Below are 9390 nucleotides of genomic sequence, written 5' to 3'. Positions count from 1 at the left end.
CCATGGGATTCTCCAGGCAAGAACACTGGAGTGGGTTGCCATTTCCTTCTCCAGGGAATCTTTCCAGCCCAGGGATCAAACCTGGGTCTCCTGCACTGCAGGCAGATTCTTTACCACTGAGCAACCAGGGAAGCACACTAGTCAAATTCTATTTTTAAACCAGTGTCTTTTCAGAATATTCTTTGACATCAAGGGAAATTAAAATGTTATATTGTCTTTGGTCTTTTACCTTGGGATTCAGAGTTTGATTTAGAGTTTTTCTTTTCAAGATACATGACTACTCCTAACCTGATTCCTCCTGGGGACAAAGCTAGCAGATGGACTTGTCTCTAACGTTTCAGGGAACAGCAGAACCTCCAAAGAGCAGATGCCAAGTTCAGAGAACTTTAGACAGGGCATGGCTGGAAGATCACAGTGAGGCAGGCTCTTGAGTTTTTTGAATTTTTATTCTTATTTTGAAATGAGAACCACACAGGTGGTTGGTTTAGAATAATTTGCCTTGACTGTTAGATGAAATTTTTGTAAAAAGGGAAATAAATTTGCTTTTGTTCACCAAAGTTCCAAGTGGTTCAGTTTTGTGCCATTCAATAATATGATTATGAAGTCACTATGACAAATGGATTTCCAGGAGAAATTTCTTGAAAATAATGGATAAAAACCTCCAGCAGTTCACTAATGCCAGGAGATGCTATAATAATTGGTGATGCCCTGTAATGATTTTTACAGCAAATCACTAAATCCTTTGTTAATTTTTTTTTAGTCTCACAAACTGTCAACAGATGTTAGGCAAACATATACTTCTTATTGTTTTCTTCATCTTTTAGAATTTTTGGTACAAATATAAAAGTAATGACTGTCACAAAAACTGGCAGGAGAACTCTAAGATTTTATTTTATAATTTAAGAGGAGATCCTAGATTTTCTGACTCTATCAAATTCCAATTTATGCATCTATATTATGCTTGGGAGGTCTCATTATTGCAAAAATGACTGTTGGGTTTCCTGTGAATTTGGGTTCTGTGAATCTTTCTAATCAAATCTTATTTGACATTGCAAATAGTAAAAATTCCTCTGTATTACCAGGAAAGGGAAATCCAATGTTTCTTTTAAACTGTCTCTTTTTTTCTTGTTATAAGCACGTACAAATGGATTACTATTTCTTCGTCTACCTTTCAATCTATCTCCTAATAGTTAATGTAAAATGTTTGTGAAATTTGCTAATGCTTTTTAAAAATAAATTGCTGCTTAAGTAACTTCATTAACACATAACTTCTGGATCCTAAAAACAACAACAACAAACAAACAGAACTATGAACAATGTCTGAGAAAGATGGCATTGAAAATCAATACCAGTGATCATTAAAATAAGCTTAGTCCAAAGTAGGTACAAAATTTTCCAAATAGTCTATATTTGCAGTAGAAGGATAGAAATGGCCTTAATTTTCTCAGCAGACATTTACCAAGGGCTTGACACTCACAAGGAACAGGAAGACTTGAAGAGCATATGTCATTGAGAATACTGTTTCTGAGCATCTCAAAGTGGGGTCAACAGACCATTTGCAACAAACCTTCATTCAAAATGCAGATCCAAGGCACCCAGACCTATTGATTCAGAACATCTGGGGTGAAACCCAGAATCTTGAATTTAGCAATAGTCATATGAATTACAATTTTAGAATGATTAAGCCAAAGGCTCACATATTCTAAAGGGAAAGCAGACTTGTGGGCAAATAATGCAAATGAACTGAGTTATAGAAAACTTATAAAATCTTTTATGACAGAACAACTCAAGAAGGGAAGAAAGCATTGTTCTATGTAAGCCCCTCTCAGGGGACATTAAAAGATGAGGCTTTATCCAGGTGTAAGCAGGTTGTCAAGGTCAATATGAAGCTGCTTCTGGGATGTTGAGTACTGTGGCCCATGGAGGATAGTAGATTTCCAAAATCATCCCAGCCAGGGTATCTGCACTAACTCCGCTCCACAGTTCTCTTTTCTATCGGTGACATTGTCAGACTAAAGCTTCATCTGACCAGAATCTCCCCTTCCCAAGCCAAAATGAATGGAAATAAGAGAATGGAAGAATTGGAAAGGGAAAAGCTCATTGTGTATAATTTAGACCTGGAGATAGCATGACGCAAGGAGATAGAGATCCAGTTTCTTAAGCCAGCAGTAGCTCTGTGATTGTTGGTCCAATCATTCCTCAGGACCTCATTCCTTGTGAATGAAGTTCTCCACAATCTCTCTGCTGCATTTTAACTCTGAGACTGATTTGATTTGTGAGCATCAGTGTCTTATCTAATTGCCTGGACAAGCAAGTCCAGAATCTCACTGGCCTTAGGCCTTTCCTGTAATCTAGTGAGAAACTGAAATGTCAGCATCAGCATCCCCTCTGGATGGCACCATGGTTAAGAGACCAAGCTTTCGAACCAGGGAATCCAGTGTCAGCTCCAGCTCTGTCACTCACCAGCTGGGTGACCTGGAACTGTCAGGAGAATCGTGCCCATCTCATTGTACTGTTGAGACTACTAAATACTGTTTGTAAGATGCCAGCTCTTTATCTGTTATATACTGTTAAAAAATGATTAAAGAAGACAATTTAGGTGATACAAACTTTAACCCTTTATGAAGCAGAGAAGCGCCATTCCAAGAACTGAAAAATGGAACAGAAGAAGGGAAACTTATAGGATAAAGAATGAAAAATAAGGAAGAGTGGAGATCATTTTGTCATGTATAGAAATATTGAATCACTGTGCTGTGTACCTGGAATTCACATAATGTTGTAGGTCAACTATACTTAAAGGGGGAAAAAAAAAGAACAAGGAAGAGAAAAGTAGGAAATATCTGATTGGCTGGCACCACAAAGTCACCTTTGTTTGGGGTATGAAGGAGGAAGAAATGAACAAAAGAGCCCAGGGCTGGGTTGGTGTTTGGGGAATGGCTGACTGGATGTATTGGGTTCCTGGTCAAATAGAGCATTTATGGGAACACTAAGTTTCAACTTGCTAATTTGGCACCCCCAGCAGGAGTGGCTCCATCTTGGGCCTAGAAGGTTCTATAGTTCTTCTAAATGAATTTCTATCTTAATTATAGGAAAGCCATGTTCAAAGAGGAAGAAGGATCACCATCTATGTCAATTACAATAAAAAAAAAAACCTACTTTATAATCTATTACAGTGACTTATTTCAAATATTTGACGTCTGGAAGGTGGATAATTATTTAATGTTTCCTCTTCTATTATAAAAGCATTTTCAGCAATTATCACATACTTATCAGTAATAATAATTATTTTCTGGTTTAAACACAGACAATTAACAGAGCACTGAAGAACTGATGCTTTTTAACTGTGGTGTTGGAGAAGACCCTTGAGAGTCCCTTGGACTTCAAGGAGATCAAACCAGTCAATCCTAAAGGAAATCAACCCTGAATATTCTTTGGAAGGACTGATGTTGAAGCTGAAACTCTGATACTTTGGCCACCTGATGTGAAGAATTGACTCGTTGGAAAAGACCTTGATGATGGGAAAGATTGAGGGCAGGAGGAGAAGGGGACGACAGAGGAAGAGATGGTTGGATGGCATCCCTGACTCGATGGACATGAGTTTGAGCAAGCTCCAGGAGTTGGTGATAGACAGGGAAGCCTGGCATGCTGCAGTCCGTGGGGTTGCAAAAAGTCGGATATGACTGAGTGACTAAACTGAACTGAATTAACAGACAACCTACAGACTAGGAGAAAATATTTGCAAATGATGAAACTGACAAGGGCTTAATTTCTAAAATGTACAAACAGTTCATATACCTCAATATCAAAAAATGAACAACCCAATCAAAAAATGAACAGAAGACTTAAATAGGTATTTCTCTAAAGAAGACATATGGATAGCCAATAAGCATGTAAAAAGATGCTCACCATTGCTAATTATCAGAGAAATGCAAATCAAAACTACAATGAGGAATCACCTCATATCTGTTAGAATAGCTATCATCAAAAAGTCTGTGAAAAATAAGTGTTGGAGAAGGTATAGAGAGAAAAGGGAAGCCGCCTACACTGTTGGTGGGAATGTAAGTTGGTGCAGCCACTATGGAGAACAGTATGAAAATTTCTTAAAAAAACTAAAAATAGAGTTACCAGTAATCTCATTCTTGGACATATATCCCAAGATGAAACTATAATTCAAAAAGATACATGCATCCCAATGACCACAGCAGCACTATTTACAATAGCTAAGACATGGAAGCAACCTAAATGTCCATAGACAAATGAATGAATACAGAAGATATAGTGTGTGTGTGTGTGTGTGTGTGTGTATATATATATGTATGTGGATATGGTATGTATGTGTGTGTGTATATATAAATACACACTACTCAGTTGTAAAATACTACTCAGAAGATATGGTATGTATGTGTGTGTGTGTGTGTGTGTGTATATGTATGTGGATATGGTATGTATGTGTGTGTGTGTGTATATATATATATATAATCCTCAGTTGTAAAATACTACTGAGAAGATATGGTATGTATGTGTGTGTGTGTATATATATATATATATATATATATACTCCTCAGTTGTAAAATACTACTGAGAAGATATGGTATGTGTGTGTGTGTGTGTGTGTGTGTATGTATGTGGATATGGTATATATGTGTGTGTGTGTATATATAAATATACACTACTCAGTTGTAAAATACAACTCAGAAGATATGGTGTGTGTGTGTGTGTGTGTGTATTTCCTTGTGGCTCATCTGGTAAAGAATCCACCCGCAATCTGGGAGACCTGGGTTAGAACCCTGGGTTGGGAAGATCCCCTGGAGAAGGGAAAGGCTACCCTACCCACTCCAGTATTCCGGCCTGGAGAATTCCACGGACTGTATAGTCCATCGGGTCACAAAGAGTCAGACACGACAGCGACTTTCACTTTCAGATATATATGACTTAGTCATATACTACTACTCAGTTTTAAAAAAAGTGAGAGAATGTCATTTGCAGCAACATGGACGGACCTAGAGATTATCATACTGAGAATAGTATGTCAGGGAAAGACAAATATCATATGATATCACTTACATGTGAAATTTAAAAATTATACAAATGAACTTATTTACAAAACAGCAATAGACTCACAGACATAGAAAACAGCTTCTCATCTGTGCCATGGTTTGCTAATACCTGACTACCGACTTTAAAATTTATAATGCATAATTAAAGAAGTAACCTTTGTGGATACTATTCAAGCTTGTTTTCATCTGAAATTCAAGTTGCAAAAATACTTGGCACTGGTGGCTGTCACATTCATCAGGAGCCTTAAACCCATCTGCAGCTCTATTGATATTCATCAGCCCTGCTAAATCATTTACACTATCAGGAAATTAGTCTAGAATGACACTCCTTTTCAGAGAAAGGAACCAGGAAAATCCAGAGAGGCAATAAGCTGAGCCTTGATGGGAGGTGAATAATAGCACGTAACTGCTCCAGATCCCACTGCCAGGAGGACTCGGGAGCTGCTGTCATCCATAGGTTGGAGAAATAAAAACCCAGCTGCGGTGGGATTTTCATTCATATGGCAACACAATCCAGTGTCTGGCAAGTCACCCAGGCTGCCCAGCCAACCATCTGTTTCAAAACCTCCTGCATTTTCCCATTCATGTAGCCATTTAATCTGCCCTTGGCAGGATTGAAAATAAAATTCAGGGGACTCGTTGAGAAATGTATGGCTCAGAAAAGCCCTGACCAAGATGAACTCAGGCCTAGCACATCAGGAGCACTGCAGGAAGCTGCACAGAAGCCCTCCTGGACCTCGGCTTTTTCGAATCAGAAATTATACCGCAAGCTGTCACTAGGGGGAGCCCCCCACAGGACACAGCTAGCCTGCAACCGCATCCAGAACATGGTTCCAGGGACTTCACAGAACTTCTGATTCAGTTATTTCTATCTTTTTTTTTTTTTCTTTTCTTTCCTGTTGTGATGATTGTGAGGGGAAGGGAGATTTTCACCTTTTCTTGCTTTGGCTAGGAGTGGTACCAAGAAGAGGAAATCAACTTGAGCAGTTGAGTAGTCTTACCACATCTTCTGTTTGAGGGCTCAACAGTTAAGGGAACACCAGGTTGGAAATTTAGAGTGTGATACTTATTTTATAATTTCTGCTCATCAGAAAAACACATTTTTTTGTTTGTTTAAATTTTTTTAATGAAAATATGTATAAAAATGCTCAGTTATGCTTAAATTTCCTTGTAGCAGAGCTCAAACTCTCATGCCTCCTGCATAAATTTATATCCAAAGATTCAAATTTTTATAAATTCTCTGAGGAGCACTAATGACCTAAGACCTTAAAAATATATAGAAATGGCTCAGTGAGTTTGAGTTGAGGTCTGAGAAGCTATATTAGAAAAAGTTGCAAACTAGGTGATTCTAATGATTTTCAGAACAACTGGGAACAGTCCCCATAACACAATTTTGTCCACCTAAACCATCTGGGGCTCTGAATTCCAGTTTGCTGATGACAAATAAATGAGGCACTTGGTTCTCCTAATGAGGTTTTTAAATTCCTAAACCTCTGTTTCCCAGACTCACTTGATTCACAAATTATCTAGGCATTGGTCTCAAACTTGACTGCACATTGCCAATACCTGGAGCTCTTTAAAAAGCCCCCATGCCTGGGAGCCACACCCAGTGGCTCTGATTTGGTTGGTCTGGGCTGGACTCTGGGCATTGGGTTACTTTAAAGTTCCCATGACCCTAATGCACAGCATAATTTGAGAGCCACTGAGCGGGGGAGACTGCTACAGGACCCAAGCTCGATTCACTGGTCAATGCCTTTAGGGCAGAACCCAGCACATCTGAATTGTTAACATGCATGATGGATGAGGGAGTCTGGTGAGTCTGTGAATGGAAAGAACCTCACCTTTCTTCTCCCAGCACACTGTGGCCCTTCCCTGTCCAGTCATTTTGCTAGAGCTGCAGCTGAGGCTGCCAGTGGCTAGTCTGAGCAGAGAGGTGCAGAGTGGCAGGGAGGTCTGGGACCTAACCCAAGGCTCCCTCCCTCCCTCTGCCACCAATCCACACACATGTGGATGCTTCTATAAATCACTTCTGATATGTGGTTCGAATTCAGGAAGTGTTCTGACTGCTTACCCCTGTAATGATGGAGTGAAGGAAAGGTCTAATTTTGGAATGACTGTGGCTTAGGCAGCGCCGTGTTCCTTGCAAGTCTGAATTTCCTCAACACAGTGGCTCCATGGCCCCGCCTGCTCACCACAATTACACAGGCCATTTGAGGCACGCTATCCATCACAGCAAATTACTGGTGTGATCCTCTCAAGAACAAGGCTGGACGGCCTTGCTGATGGCAATCTTTGCAGAGCCTTCTTGAGAATGGAGACAAAGGCAAGGTAGGAGGAAGAGCTTGCAGGTCAAGGTTACCAAATCAATTAGCAAGATCTCAGCCTGACTTACAGCCTGAGTGACAGACAGGGGTTATGAAAGCTACGAGTACACAGACAAGCATCTTACCAGGGTGTGTGTTCTTGTCCCCTTGGTTTTACTGGCAAAGTACAATCAGGAAAGGAAATTAGCATTTGTGAAGCCCTCTACTAGTGGTAACACTCTGCTAGATCCTAATTTCAGGTAATTCACTCAACAGTTCCATGAGACACCATCACCCTCATTCTCCAGGTGAGGAAACCGAATCTCAGTTTATCTAGAATCACACAGGAAGGCAGAGGCAGAGCAAGATATAAGCCCAGGATGCTCTGGCTTCAAAGCCCTTGCCCCTCCCAGTATCTTAGACCAATAGAAACCTCCACACTCCAACCTCCATCTCTTCACAGGTCAGCTCCCTAAGAGCCGGAAAGACAGGGCAGGGAGGTCACTGCTGACGTGTTGGCAGTGAGACCCTGTGATCGGGTTGCAGGTTTACCTTCCCAGGAGGACAGCACAGGGTTTGTCTGACTCCACATCCTACACTGTCAGCAGCTTATCTCAAGCCTAGAAGTCTTGGCTTAGTCAGTAGGACTATGGGCTCCTGTGCAAAACTGTATTACAGTCAGTTTTTAGCCCCCTGAGGGGTTGCCACCAAGACTATTCCACAGACACCATAATATGGGTGAATTGCATTCCTCCCGTTAAAGAACATCCCACACTTTGGAAACATTGCCTCTGTGAGAGACACACTGAATTTGAACTGGGAGTGCAGGGCCAATTCGCTGCTTATATTGGTGCTGTAAAAATAAGGCTTTCTCATCCCACAAGGCAAACTCATCCAGGGATTCTTGCTTGGAAGGGCCCAGGAAGGTGGGCTGCACCTGGTGTAAAGGCTTCTTCAGGTAGCGCTGGGGGTGTGGGGTGGAGGGCCCCGTGCGGGAGTGGGGGAGGGGTCCAGAGGTAGTAGCATGATAGGAGTGTTGGAGATTCCAGACACAGAGCCCCTGTGGAATACAAAGGGCTGGGCAATGTGCAGACCTGAGGTATACGCTCTGCCAGTAATGAGGAGGTGGCCATCACTGGGGCCTTGGGTCCCACTTGTAACCTTCTGAACTCTGTGGCTTCCCATGGGAAGAGAAAGGGAAGGAGGCTGGGACAGATGCGGGTCCCTCTAGCAGTGGTTTGTTCCGGTTTGGAGTAAAGGGACAAACATTTGCAGCAAAGAAAGAGGAGGCACAGTCTTGAGGAGCCCCTACACATACTGTACCTGACCCTGTGAAGAGGGATTAGGCAGGCTGGTTAGGAAAAGCAGCGGCCACTTTTACAGCTCATTCCCACGTGAATGCTATTCACCTAGGAATTTGCAGGGACTGCCTGTATTTAATACTAAGAGTTGTTCCTGGATCCTGAATAAACTGATAGGCTCAAGGAGCCTGATGTCAAAAAAAATTTTGCAATCATTCCTAGGACTCTAAACCAAATTCTGAAATTAACCAACTAGTCAATGATGGGGTGCCTAATGGGGACAGGGGCAGCCCTGTGTCAGGTATTGATGAATTCAGAGAGTCACTTTATATCAGAGAAGGATGAGTCATGAGCTCAGCCTTCCAAGAAGGTTTGTGAAGAGGGAGCCCGGGGAGGGAGAATGCAATTATCTAATGCAATGGCAGCCTCAATGAAGGATGACAAGGAGATGGGCAATAAAAGAAAGATACGGGAGCATCTGATTAAGGCCCCAAACATAAAAACAATAGTGACCGCTCTCTAGAGAGTGGATACGGAGTTTTCTTCTAGAGGAGTTGAAGTGAACAGCCCCTGGGCCTCTCTCTCACTCTTACCTGAGACCCCCCATGGACTCACCACAAAGGAAGCTGTGGTGAATTTTAAATCCAATATCAGATTTGCAGGTAGGACAGACACTGGCTAGAAGTCACGGGACTAAGGAGCCAAAGGTTTTGGCTTTGATTAGTCAGG

This window comes from Bison bison, unplaced genomic scaffold (genome assembly GCF_000754665.1).
Source record: "Bison bison bison isolate TAMUID 2011002044 unplaced genomic scaffold, Bison_UMD1.0 scf7180017864135, whole genome shotgun sequence".
In the NCBI taxonomy this organism is placed as follows: domain Eukaryota; kingdom Metazoa; phylum Chordata; class Mammalia; order Artiodactyla; family Bovidae; genus Bison; species Bison bison.
This window is presented reverse-complemented; position numbering follows the sequence as displayed.